We start from the raw sequence: 14,556 nt of genomic DNA, 5'->3' as shown, positions 1-14,556 counted from the left end.
AAGATTGAGAAATTTGATGGAGTATACAAAATTATGAGGGGTATGGATTGGGTAAATGCAAACAGGCTTTTTCCACTGAGGTTGGGTGAGACAACAACTAGAGGGAGGGGAACGTCGACTCAGACCGTGAGAGGCCTGCGTCGGGCATTTTCCTGCCTTTCAATCTGCGCCTTGTAAGTCTGTGTGGGGCGCCACTCCTCGCACAGACTAGAGCAATGTGTGATTAAGTGCCTTGCTCAAGGGCACAAACATGCTGCCACAGCGGAGGCTCGAACGAGCGACCTTGAGGTAACTAGACAAACACCAACTAGAAGTCAAGGGTTAAGAGTGAAAAGTATCAGAGGATCATGAGGGGGATTTTTTTTTTAAATTTAAAAAAAGGGTGGTGAGACTGTGGATGAGCTGCCAGCATGAGTGTTGGATGTATGTTCAATTTCAACATTGACAAATTTGGATAGTTACATAGTTCAGAGGGGTAAGAACAGTTATGGCCCAGGTGCATATCAATGGGACTAGACAGATTAATGGTTTGGCATGGATGAAATGGGCCTGTTTCTGTGCTGTAGTGTTCTATGATCCTATAAAGCAGAGGGGCATGCTACAGCATCTGTAGTCACTTGTTTCTCTAAACACAGCTGCTAGCCACTAAGAAATTTGCCTGTTTCCAAAGCAAGTCTCTATGTGCCCCACCAAACACCTCCTTCCGATGATCATAAATTAGCAGCTGCAGTATGTACCATTGTTACTGTTTAAAAAAAATCTATCAGAACAAATCTCAACTTTTAATGTGGGATTTACTGGGAGTTGGGTTGATTACTAGTTAAAGATAGGCTTTATTTGTACCAGAAATCATGACCCTTCTGTAACCAAGATAGGGTGCCAGTTGTATATCTTTTTCCAGTTAAACCAAAACTTAGAAGCATTTTTCAGTCACTAGAAATTGAATTTACTGATATCATTCCAATCACTTTAAGCAAAACACTTTCAACAATCCCAGGATATTCTAATGACCAAACCCAGTAACAAACAGGTCAAACTTAACAGCTGTCCTCCAGACAAATAAAACAATAATTTGGTTTTAACATAACATTTACATCTATATTCACTTCTATGTCAAATATCTGAAGTGACATCTGTTTAGCAGAAGCTTCTGTACTTGTATTATCACTTGGGGGCTTGCTCATAAAGTAGCTGCTAAGCAACAATGAAGTCATCTGTATTATTATAGCAGTAAGAATCTAGGAGGTCACCTTCTCTTGAGTTCAATTCTTTGGAAAGAGGCAGGGAAAAATTAAGAGCATGGATTAACAATGCTGAAGAGTTCAAAATGTTAGACTCCTATAAAAGACTTGAAAAAAATCTCCATTGAGACCAAACATATTGTTCATCTTTAAATAGTACTGCATTCAGTGTTTTACACAACTTAAAAACATACTATACTATCGATACACACCAGTACTGCACTCAATTTAGCTTGTATGTAAACATCTACTGTAGGGAAGATGGCAGAAAAATGGGACAATTGCTTGTCAACAGGAGAAATTGTGCAGGTGCTGGAAATTCAAACACACAAAATGCTAGAGGAATTCAGCAGGCCAGACAGCATCTACAGAAAAGAGTACAGTCAATGTTTCGGCCAAGACACTTCATCAGGACAATCAGTTCTGCCCTAGAAAATGTAAAAGTGTTAAACAACTAATCAAATGATCCTATTAATCTTTCTCATAACAGCAATTGATACCTTTTAAGTTGTGTTTTAAATTTGTTTCTTGGAAGAAAAGGGACAAAAGAAAATAATTGTACAAATGTAATTAAAGTTCACTATATTGGATTTCTAGACATGAAAACAGATGGCTTAACTTTAACAATGTCACAAATTCTTAAAGGCAGAATGACAAGATTGCTAGGCCATCACTCACCTACCCCTACCTCTGATCAGTCTAGTTAACATACCACACATTAACTGCTAATTTATTTGGAAGCAACAGAACTGCAGAACAATGATCCTCTGATCATAGCTGTTTGCTCTTATATGAACAAGCTGTTACTATCTTCTCTACAAACTTGCAATTTTCTCCTTTCCACACCTAACCATTTCCCTTTTGAATTCGCCATGTGAATACACCACATTTATTACCCTGGAAGCAACATTCCAGACCCCAAGAACATAAGAAACTTTAGGTGGTAGTGGCGGTTGCAGTCAGTTTCTGAAGCTGCTTGGCCACATGATACGACCAGGCCTTGAAATACTTTCCCTACTCTTCCTGTGTACTTCAATTCTTGGGACTCATGTCTGTCAACTTCTGCTCAAGTATATCCACAGCCCTCCGGAGTAGAACAAGAATTCCAAAGATTCAGCAACTTCTGAGGCAGAAAATTCTAGTCTACAAATGAAATTGGCGACTTCTTATCCTTGTACAATGACTTCGCACCCAGATAATCTAGACTCACTCTACTAGTGGGAAACATCTTCCATCACTTGCCTTTTAAGCCCTCTCAATATGTTTCATCATCTACAGTTTTCTTTAAAAGAAAAATCTAATGACTATAGCCTAATCATTACTGATATCCTGTTCATCCTAGGAATCAACTTGGTGAACTTTCTCTGCATGGACTCTAACGGAAGTCTTTCCTTCTTGACAAAAAGTGGGATGACCAGAATTTTTAAATACCCCAAAAAAGTTTTATACATCTTCAACATGATATCCAGCTTTGGTACTCAATGCCTAAATGAAAGCAGGTTAGTCAATAAGGTTCAGTCACTTGGCATTCAAAACGAGGCAGTAAATTGGATTTGACATGAGCTTTGTGGGAAAAGCCAGAGAATGGTAGTAGATGGCCATCTTTCTGACTGGAGGCCTGTGGCTAATAGAGTGCTACAGGGAGTGGCACTGGGCCCATTGTTGTTTGTCATCTATATCAATGATCTGGATGATAATGTGGTTAACTGGAGAAACAAATTCACAGATGACACCAAGATTTGGGATGTAGTGGACAGCAAGGAAGAATATCAGAGCTTGCAGTGAGGACTGGACCAACTGAAAGTAGGCTGAAAAATGGCAGGTAGAATTTAATGCAGATAAGTGTGTGGTATTGCACTTTGGGAGGACTATCCCTGGTAGGTCTTAAATAGTAGGGCACTGAGGAGGGCAGCAGAACAAAGGGATCTGGGACTACAGGTCCATAATTCATTGGAAGTGGTATCATAGGTAGATAGGGTTGTAAAGAAAGTTTTTGTCACATTAGCTGTCAATAAATCAAAGTATTGAGTACAGAAGATAGGATGTTATGTTGAAGTTGTACAAGACATTGGTAAGCACCAATTTGTAAAGATACAAATAAGGTTGAATAGAAAAAACTTACAAGGATGTTGCCAGAACTGGAGGACTGAGTTAAAAGGAAAGATTGAATAGGTCAGGACTTTATTCCTGAGAACATAGAAGGGTTGAGGGGAGATTTGATAGGTATACAAAATTATTGTGTATTGAAATACAGTGTGGACTAGGCTCTTTAAGTCATGCCTCCCACCAACCCCAGCTTAATCACAGGATATTTACAATAACCAATTAACTTACTAACTGGAACATCTTTGGACTGTGGGAGGAAACCCGAGCACCTGGAAGAAAGCCATACAGTCATGGGGAGAACGTACAAACTCCTTAGAGAACAGCAAGGTAGACGTCTCTAAATGAATGAACAAGCTGGAATGAGGGTTATACATAGGGCAAATGCAAGTAGGCTTTTCCAACTGAGGTTGGGTGGGACTACAACTAGAGGTCATTTCTTTAGGGTGAAAGGTAGAATGTTAAAGGGAAACATGAGAGAAATTTCTTCAGAGGGTCATGAGTGTGGAATAAGCTGGCAGTGCAAGTAGTGCATGCAAGCTCGATTTCAACGTTTAATGAGAAGTTTGGATAGATGCATAGGTGACAGGGTTATGGAGGGAGATGGTCCGGATGCAAGTCAATGGGACAAGGCAGTTTAAATAATTCTTCACAGACTAGATTGCCCAAAGGACACATTTCTGTGCAGTACTTTTCTTCAACAATGAAAACAAGCATACTGTAGCTTCTTTTCCACAACGACCATCTGTGTTGCAACTTTCAGGGACTTATGGCCATGCCACCCAAGATCCCTGTACTCTTAAAGGTTCTGCCACTTAGTATACTTTTCCCTTGCAGTTGACCTCCCAGAATATATGCACAAGACTTCAGCCATTTCTCCAAGTGACCTATACCCTGCCAAATCCTGTTACAACTTTCTTCACCATTCACAACTTTGCCAATATACAAATATACACACACACACACAACTCCTCCCTTGGAGGATCAGAGACACCCTGAGCCAATGGGCTGGTCCTGGACTTATTTCCTGGCATAATTTACATATTACTATTTAATTATTTATGGTGCAACTGTAACAAACACCAATTTCCCCTGGGATCAATAAAGTATGACTATACACACACACACACACACACACACACACACACACACACACACACCAGAATTGACCCTTGCACTTCAGATGTCACAGAAAAATGAAATGCTCCTAATGCTCCTCTACTGTGCCTGCTGTCTAAGCCAATTTTCTATCAAATTTACCATCTCACCATGGATCCTTTGTAAATTAATCTCCTAGAACAGCCTACCATGCAGGATCTTGTCAAATACTTTCAAGGTATCCACTGCCTTATCTTTCTCATCTTTGTTGCTTCAAAAAGGACAAATGAGAGAGGACTTCCCCCACACAGAAGCATGCTGACCATCTCCAACAGGTCCACACTTGTCAAAGCATGGGAAAAAAAAACCACATTCAACGAATTTCCCCAGCATTGATGTAAAACTCATCTACCATCATTTCCTAGATTATCTATGTTGCCCTCAAATAAACAACAGTCGCTAGTCTCTGGTCTTCTCACTGTGGCTGAAGGAAATAGAGATCTCTGTCAAGGCCCTAGAAATCTCCTCCATTGCTTCCCTCAATATACTAGGATAGATTCCCAGAGACCACTATACTGTTTTTCATGAGGCCCAATACCACCTTCTTTCCAATATGTCCTAGAATGTGAACATCCTTCTCCTTGGTGATGTTGATGCTCACTTCCACTGACCTCCAGTGGACCTATCCTTTCCTAGACTTCCCAATGAACATACAAAATGCCTCAGGATTCTCCTTAATCTGACTTTAAGGACATTAAGGCTCCCTCCACTTCAGCTCTTATAATTCTGGTTTCTTTTCATATTCCTTTATATTCCTCACAGTTGTCTGATTTCAGCTTCCTAAACCTTATCCAAACTCCACTCCCCCCCCACCCCACTTTTTGACTCAATTTACAATGTCTCTACCACCCAAGTTTTCCAAATCTTGTCTTCTTCAGAAAATGCTGGCCCTGAACTCTAACAGGCTAGCCTTTGAAACTTCAACATTAGATGTGGATTTACAACACCCGCCCCAAAAAACTAATCTACTTTCCCCAGTTACTACCTAGAACTGTTGCAATTAGCCTTTGCCAGTTTAGCATTTTATCATGAGAACCAATCTTAACTATAAAGATCTTAGAATTTAAGGAATTAAGATCACGGTTCCAAAATTACTCCCTTACTAAAGCCTGAATTACCTGGCTTGACTCACTTCCTAGTACAAGGTCTCCTACAGGAGCTTTCTTGGTTGGACCATTGTTTCAAGAGACCCTCAAGATGCAACTAACATATTCTGAGCTATTTATTCACCTGTAACTAATTCAATGTTGGGAAAATCAAAATTAAACTTACCTGGAACAACCCTGTTTTTAATATCTATCATCTCCCACATAGCTGTTCCATCATCTCCCAATGGCTATGACGAAGCCTATACTATAACCATCGTACTTACATCATTCTTCTTCCCAAACTCTACCCATGATTGTTCCAAGACAAATCTCTATATCCTACAATTAATAATTTTCAGTAACACATCAGGCCCTCCCTAATGAACGGGATATTTGTGCTCAAGTCTCTATAGCAGGACTAGAATATTTAGTCAAAATATGATAAAGTATTATCCACTAGCATGCTTCTAATTGCATGTTAATTTTCCTGATCACTGCCCAAAAGTTTGTTCTAGTCATTAAGCACAACGCTGAAGTTCATTTCCACATTCTGGATCCTCAAAAACTTAACCTATATCCAGTTTTATCACTAGAATGTGGAGTAGCCAGATGAATGGGATTGAAACTTCTTTAACTCACATATTTTGGTCATGTCCTTTATTGGAAAAATATTGGAAAGATATTTTTGACATTATTTCAACGGTTTTGAATACAGACTTACAACCTCACCCAATTACTGCTATTTTTGGATTACCAATGATAGACTCAAATCATTTAACCTCTTCAGCTCGTCGGATGATTGTATTTCTTACTTTAATGGCTAGAAGATCCATTTTGCTGAATTGGAAAGAGATTAACCCTCCTACTGTATTTCACTGGTTTTCACAAACTATGTTGTGTTTAAATTTGGAAAAAAATTTAGAAGTGTGGTTTATGACCCTTCCATTAAATTTGAAAAAACTTGGAGGCCATTTATTCAGCATTTTCATATGATGTAATTTGGCCATTTCCAAACTTATTTTACTTCTCTGTAGTGTTGGTTGAGAGGAACGGAGTCATCAACACTAAGGTTTTCTTTTCTTCTATTTTTACGTTGTTAAAGTTGCCCAAGTCTTTTTAGTTTAGTTGATTAATTCTGTTTAGATTAGTTTTTTTTGGGGGGGAGGGGGTTTAAAATTTTTTCTTTTTTCATGATTTTTCTCTAGTTATTTTCTTTTTGTCCTGTATTATTCATTGGTATCCTACATGATTGGGAGTTTTGTCAATTAATACTATTTGGTTTTATAATTACTTAAGTATAACAATGTATTCCCAACAATTTTGTATTATTGCTTTGTTTATACTTTATGAAACTAATAAAGATTGAAAAAGAAAATAAAGAAACTTCATACAAGATGTTGCCCGAGATTATTGCAAGGTAGTACAGTGGTACGGCTAGTTGACTGCTGCCTCACAGCTTCAGCAATCGGAGCTCAATCCCCACTTTAGTGTTGCGTTTGCATGGGTTTCTGCTGCGACTACGAGTTGCCTCCCACATTTCAATCACATGCTTGTTGATAGGTTAAAAGGCCATCAAATTGCTTCTACAGTAACCAAACAGAATCTGGTGGAAGCTAATACAAATGTGCAGAAAATGACTTTTTAAAGAAAAAAAAAAGCACAAGTGGGTATCTTATGGCTGGTAAAAACTCAATGGGCTTGCTTCTGTGCTGTATAACTCAGTGATCAAGTTAGGGCACCTTGGAAAGGAAATGCATACATAAGCACCTGTCTCAAACCAAATATCAAATCACCTAAACACAGATTGAGATACTTAATGATTGCTGAGGGGATGCTTTCCTCAAATCTAGAAATCAGTGGAACATCTTTAAAATGAGGCACCTATTGAGAGAAACAAGGAAGAACTTCTCCCCACCCTCCCCCCGGCAAGTCCCAAATCTTTGCAATTTCCCATCTAGAGAATTATGGATACTGAATTATTGAATAAATGTATGGTCTATACAGAAATTGAGAATTATAGGAAATAATGAGAACAGTGTAACCAAGGGAAAGACCAAATCAGCCATCTAATTGAAGATTCAAAAGGGAATACGCCTATTCCTTCTGTTCTAGTGCTAGCCATTTGGGGGGAAAATGCCTAGTAATGTAGGCTAGTCTCATGTTCCTTGGCTATAGGGGATATAAATGCAATGAATTTCTAAAATATCTATAGTCATTATTTATCCTTCCCACAATTCATTTAAGCACAATTGTGTAATTTATCCCCAATTCACTTCAGCACAATTGTTTCATTCAATTTTAAAAAAAAAATGCTAAATGAAGAGCCAGAAGTTAAATACATCAAGTAGTATTTGTTACTAACAGATTTTAGAATGTTATTAAAATATAGCAAATTCTGGTAACTATTCTGTGGATAACCAAAAGAGATAAACCAACTTGAGCAAGATAAAGACAAACATTTTGATCTTGTCCAGGTAATGTTCTAAGAGGGCATGTATGTGTTCTTAAAATGAAAGAACCAGAGAGTGTTCTTTTCCATAGCTTGTCAAAGGACACAAGTGTAAAAGAACTCCTTGCTTTGTAACAAAGCATATAAATGCATTAGCAAATTTTAGTTTGTTACCTTTATCAAAGTAAATACACAAAAATCTTACTCTATAGCCACCGTTCTCAATAATCTTAAAAGTTTAGTCTAAAACAGATTCTTGATTATCTTCACTGTAAGTATCAAGAATAACAAAGTAGGTTCAAAGGTAAAGTTGATTGAATTTTCATACTTATCCAAGATTTAAAAAAAAAGTTAACAATTATTGCCTCTACAAGACATTCTGCAGATGCCTGAATAATACACACAAAATGCTGGAGGAACTCACCAAGTCAGGCAACATCTACGCAAGGAAATAAACAGTTAATATTTCAGGCCAAGACCCTTTATCAGGACAGGAAAGGAAGGGATCAGAAGCAATAAGGAAAGGAAGGGGTCAGAAGCAATAAGGTAGGGAAAGGGGAGGAGTACAAGTTGGCAGATGATAGGTGCAACCAGGTGCAGTGGGTGAAGGCGGCAGAGAGGGAAAACAAAGTAAAAGCCTGGAGGGAATTGGTAGAAGAGGTAAAGGACTAAAGAAGAAATCTAAAAGGAGAGAACAGCGGATCATAGAAGAAAGGGATTGAGGGGACCAAGAGGGAGTTAATGGGCAAGTGAAGAGAAGGGAAACTTTTTTAAAAAACTGACTCCATGTTTTAATTTCAATACTTTCATTCTAGTTATGAAACTGTACCATGACCTTCCATCCAAGTTACCTCCAATAAACATTATAAGCCAGTATTTCATGCTTCTATAATGTGACCTCTTGTACATCAGATGCTTGAAAAAGACTCATTCCAGCACTGTGGTCAAACCCCTCAGCTGACTAGATGCTACTGTCTAAAACTGCCTTCCCCAAACTTTTAAGAAATTTACTGCAACTATGCCTGGGTCTTCACGTCATGTTTTAGCAGTTTTGCAATTACTGAAACACATGAAGTTCTCATTAATTGCTAGCTATTTGCTCTTTCAGCTTGGCATAATACCCCTTCCTTCAGTTAACTCTATTTTCTAGTCATTCATTTTGCCCAACCATATTTTAAAGTTTACATTTTAACTGAACCTAAACTGTTTTTAAAAAGTAATTTCAATGCTGCAAAATGTTACTATGCAGATTGGAGGGAAATAGGGAAATACCTGGATTAAGAATCAAAACATTGATTGCTGTACGGAATTGTTCTACAGTTCACCGACACACGAAATGAAGATAACTTAAGAAATCAGCAGTTGTTATTTCAAGTTAATCTAAATTTTAGTTGATTTAGGGTGGAGTACAGAGAATGAGGGAAAAAATCCATGCAGTAATCAATAAAAGCAAGAGTAGAGAAAATGATTCAAGGTACAATACATGCAACTTGCACTATAATTTATGTTGTACAAGTTCCACCTATTGTTTCACTAGAACATGAAAGAACCAACCCAAGGTAAAATGTGCAACTATGAAGTGAAAATACTGGAACATTCATCATTTAATTTGCTAGAAAAATCACTGAAATAATCCAAAACTCATACTATAAACTTGCCCAAATCACATTTGCCAACGATCGGCCTGTTCTAAAGACATGGGGCACCAAAAACTTCAATCAAATCTAATTGTTAGTGAAACAAGCAAGTTTTCTTTTAATCAACTTCAGAATGTAGATGTTTGTATCTGTGAAGGCACAGTTGTTACCTCTGTTCCAAAAAAAAAAGAGCAACTTTAAACGTATCGGTGTTCCCTTTACCCGAAGAATTAAACAGAATTTAAGTGCCTTCAACATGATAAATAACTTGTGCAGGGAATGTTGCCTATTTCAACACATTTAACAAACTGGAGATTTTTTTCCTCTCCCCTCCCCACCTAATATGATAGAGAAATTCAACTCAATATCATCTACCACCCACCTCACCTTCTTCCAAAAAGCATACTTTTGCAGGGGGGGGTCCATAAAAGACAACAGATGCTCAAAAATCTGGGGATTCAACTGTCTAACTATAATGAATTTCTACAAACATAATCCAATTAGGTCTGCGGAGTGGAAGAGAAAGGAAGGGAGGGAAAATAACATTTTGTTCCTTGTTCAAGTCACTTGGAGAGCAGTAAGGACTTAATTACATACAAGTACAATGACTGTTACTTAAATAAATCAAAACTTACATTTTAAATTTTAGTCATAGTCACTATTAGAAATTAGTACCAAGTTAAAGCAAGAATGGAGGTGCCCAGTGATAAAAATCAAAAACATCAATACAATTAGTAAGCAGACTTTGATTGTATATGCAATTTCAATTATGAAAATACTTGCAGCACTATTGAACACACTTCCAAGTTAAGACTGTATTTTCAAATAAATATTACTACGTTAGCAAGACAGATAGCAAACACTTGACAAATATTATGTCAGTGTGAGCAATACAAGAAAATATTTTTATACATAGTATGCACAATGGAGAATAAACTGCAAGTTGAAGGAAACTATATAGTTTCATCTAACAAGCTTGACTAGGACAGCAAAGTTTATACAAGGCATTTGACTCCTCAGATTGCAAAACAGTTCCAATACTTTTTAAGAATTTCTTCAGTCCTAAAGTAACTCAGTCCAGTAGACTTCCGTTACTTCACCCAAAAAGTTACTATATACATACACACAGGTTATTATTCCTTGATGTACAGTCACACATACATTTTGCAACAAAGAGGACACCCAACAGCAATGCAAAACAAGAGCAACACACAAAATGCTGGAGGGCTTCAGCAGGCTAAGCAGCATCTACGGAAAAAAAGTACAGTCGACGTTTCGGGCTGAAACCCTCCATCATGCCAAAACATCTCAGCCCAAATGTCGACTATACTCTCTCCCCCATGCCCCCCCCACCATATAGATGCTGCCTGGCCTGCTGAGTTCCTCCAACATTTTGTGTGTGTTGCTCAGGTTTCCAGCGTCTGCAGATTTTCTCTTGTTTATGCAAAGCAGGAGAGTGCCTTTACTTTCCTTTTCCTGTCCCAACCACACCTAGGTAGAAGCATTCATTTCAAATACAAGTTAAATGTACCAGATTTAAAATGTTGTAAAATATCCCCAATTAATTCAAAGCAAGTAAACAACATTTGATAGCAAGCCACATTGGAAGATAAGGACTGAACAGCTATACCAGTTCAGAGGCATTAACTTGTAACAGACAACACACACAAAAGTTGCTGGTGAACGCAGCAGGCCAGGCAGCATCTCTAGGAAGAGGTACAGTCAACGTTTCGGGCCGAGACCCTTCGTCAGCACTTGTAATAGACTTGGTCTAATGGTCTAAGTGGCAATTTTGTTGTTTTCGAAATCACAATACAGACACATTTTGTGGAACTAATGTTGCAAGCTTTTTGCATAGCTATAATCTTGCTCAAAAAATTGCTTGACACGGATGCTTCAATTTCCATTCTTCTATAATGTTACTTACACAAAAGTCTACTTCATTCCTGAAAATCACTGACAAAATTATCAGGAGATAATGCTTCTTATGACAGAGAGAATTCTTCAATCTTCAATGAACGTGCACAGAACAGTACACAAAATGTTTTTAACTTAACTATGTGCTTATGACAATGTCAATATCCATCTCAGATACAATAGATCAACTTCGGGATTTCACTGCTGTCAAACAGTTTTCTGCATCATGCAGAAAAAACATTAGTGGGATCAGCATTCAAATCACTCACAGAACAAACACACTATATACGAAGTTTTATCAAAATGGCTAATACACTTAGTTTTAATTATCCTTACGATTTTAATGCACTCCTGTTAGCAGCAACGTAGCAGTCGATTGCCTTTACTTCCAAAAACAAATCACATACTTATTTAATCACGTAGTTACAATTTTTAGTTTTGTCGGCAAATCCATTATTTTCTATTTTAAATAAAAAGACAATGCTGACAGACTCATCCAGCATCTTAATAAGCATCCCTTAATATTGCAATAGATTCTGTTTGCTAACACCTCCATGCAATTCATGGTGAACCCGTTCGACACCCATGACATCCAGGATGCGGTTCAATAAATCTGTGATTAAAAAAAGTAAATTGCTGCAATTTCACAACGAAAATAATGCAATCTGAAGAAGCACACCAGAAAGGATCGGTTAAAACGAAATGCACCAGCCAGTAGCTTGCTTGCGAGCTCAGCCCGCCTCTGCCTTCACACAGACGCACGGGAGTTGGAGGACCCTCAGCCCTAAGAGAAGACACCAAGTTGAAGCCCACCAACCATCACTGGGCCCTGAGGCGTAGGCTGCAAATGGCGCTCTCACTTCACCCCACGCCCCCTCATTTCGCACCTCAAGAGTTATAAACGGGGAAGAATACCGTTGAAAATAACTAGCCCCAGCGTGAGCTTCGTGCCACACCCCCCTCCGTCTCGCTCAACGACTCCTCTCGCACAGAAAGCCCTCTTCGGCACTAAGATCGCCCCGTCCGGAGGGGCTGCCGATGAGAACCGGCAACAACCACCCCTCCCTCGGCCCCCCAACAAACCACCACTTGCCTCGCGCGCCCTTACCCCTTGAGTTTAAAGGCCCGCACGCGACCAAGCCAGAACCAACCAATCTTCACACCGGAAAACTCGCCGCCCCAACTTGATGGACATTCTTATTAACGAATCACAAGAGTAGATGATTCAGCGTCCACCCAATCACCGGGAACATTGAAGGCGGGGCTACCTAGGTGGCAGCAGGTTAGGCTGAGTGGGACTACTTGACGTCACACATGAAGTAGCCCATAGCTACCGTCTTAGATTGATTGATAAAACACGTAGCCAATCAAAACCTAAATATCGGAGAAGCTTTATTTGGAAGAGACAATAACAGTAGGAGCAAGGCGGGACCTTGATACTATATTGTGCACAAATATATGCAAGCAATGCTAATAAAACACACAGATATATAATTTGAGAAAAAAAAACTTCTTCGTAAAAATAAATTTCGGGACTTTTTCTATTACTTATTCGCAAATCTAATATTTATTGTCCATCCTTAATTTCCTTTATCTTTAAAGTTCTGAAAAGCTTCACCAACCTGAAATGTCAAACTGTTTCTCTATCCACAAATTTTGCCTAACTTCTTGTGTGTTTCTGGAGTTTCTCTTTTTTTTAAATTTATAATTGTACTTGAACTGAAAGAGGACAGTTAAGTGTCAACTGATTTTTGTGAGGTGAATTTAAATATAGGCGGGGATGACAGATCAAGGATAGCAGAATTTCCGTTTTAAATCGTGGCTGACAATTCAGTACGACTGAGGAAAGCTTGAAATGATGGACGTGCGATCTTTTGGATGAGATGTTAAACGGAGATCCTTGTCTTTTCTTTTGGCTGGAGATGAAAGATTTTATACAACATGTCGTTGAATATCAGCTGTTGCCCCTGATCTGAAACCAGAAAATGCAGCAAACTAGGCAGCATCTGTGGAGAGAGAAACAGCGCTGTAAGTTGATAACCTTTCTACAGAAATTCTATAAATTCTATAAATTCCGAATTATAGGAAAGATGTCAACAAAATAGAGAGAGTACAGAGAAGATTTACTAGAACGTTACCTGGGTTTCATCACCTATGTTACAGAGAGAGGTTGAACAAGTTGGGTCTTTATTCTTTGGAACGTAGAAGGTTGAGGGGGGACTTGATAGAGGTATTTAAAATTATGAGGGAGATAGATAGAGTTGACGTGGATAGGCTTTTTCCATTGAGAGTGGGGGAGATTCAAACAAGAGGACATGAGTTGAGAGTTAAAGGGCAAAAGTTCAGGGGTAACTTGAGGGGGAACTTCTTTACTCAGAGAGTGGTAGCTGTGTGGAACGAGCTTCCAGCAGAAGTGGTTGAGGCGGGTTCGATGTTGTCTTTTAAAGTTAAATTGGACAGCTATATGGACAGGAAAGGAATGGAGGGTTATGGGCTGAATGGGGGTTGGTGGGACTAGGTGAGAGTAAGAGTTCGGCACGGACTAGAAGGGCCAAGATGGCCTGTTTCTGTGCTGTAATTGTTATATGGTTATATGGTTATGGTTAAACTGCAATATGCCAACTCAGCAGATGAGATAGTTTTTCTTCAGTTTAAGTTGGACTTTGTAAAAACAGTACAAGAGGCCAATGACAGATGTTAGTGTGGGAGGGCATGTGGTATTCTGCCTCCACAAATGCTTCTTAAGAACTGAGCAATTCCAGACCTTTCTGTATTTGTCTTAGATTTCCATCACTTACTACCATTCCTGTCCTCATCATTCCACAGTCATCAACAACCACTCTCCCTCCCACCCTTTCTAGGCTCAATACCTTCACACTTCTCATCAATCCCCCACATGCATCAATATTCCCCACACTTATCAACAACCCCAAATTATCACCCTCCCAAACGCTCATCGCCCC

At 38.8% G+C, this 14,556-nt stretch overlaps 1 protein-coding gene across 3 annotated transcripts in view; it reads right to left on the bottom strand.

Annotated features, from left to right (window-relative positions):
* Positions 1-12,767, bottom strand: part of LOC140187982 (guanine nucleotide-binding protein G(I)/G(S)/G(O) subunit gamma-7) — a 163,926-nt gene extending 151,159 nt beyond the window's left edge. Inside the window, exon 1 of one of the 3 annotated variants that reach the window (XM_072243845.1) lies at positions 12,702-12,767. The gene's annotated coding sequence lies outside the window, so the exon portion shown is untranslated. Of the gene's footprint in view, positions 1-12,508; positions 12,646-12,686 lie in introns of those variants that run through there. The other 2 variants (XM_072243847.1, XM_072243846.1) reach the window with 2 other exon arrangements.
* Positions 12,768-14,556: the final 1,789 nt, after the last annotated feature.

The sequence above is a fragment of the Mobula birostris genome, chromosome 26 (genome assembly GCF_030028105.1).
Source record: "Mobula birostris isolate sMobBir1 chromosome 26, sMobBir1.hap1, whole genome shotgun sequence".
Classification (NCBI taxonomy): domain Eukaryota; kingdom Metazoa; phylum Chordata; class Chondrichthyes; order Myliobatiformes; family Myliobatidae; genus Mobula; species Mobula birostris.
This window is presented reverse-complemented; position numbering and strand designations above follow the sequence as displayed.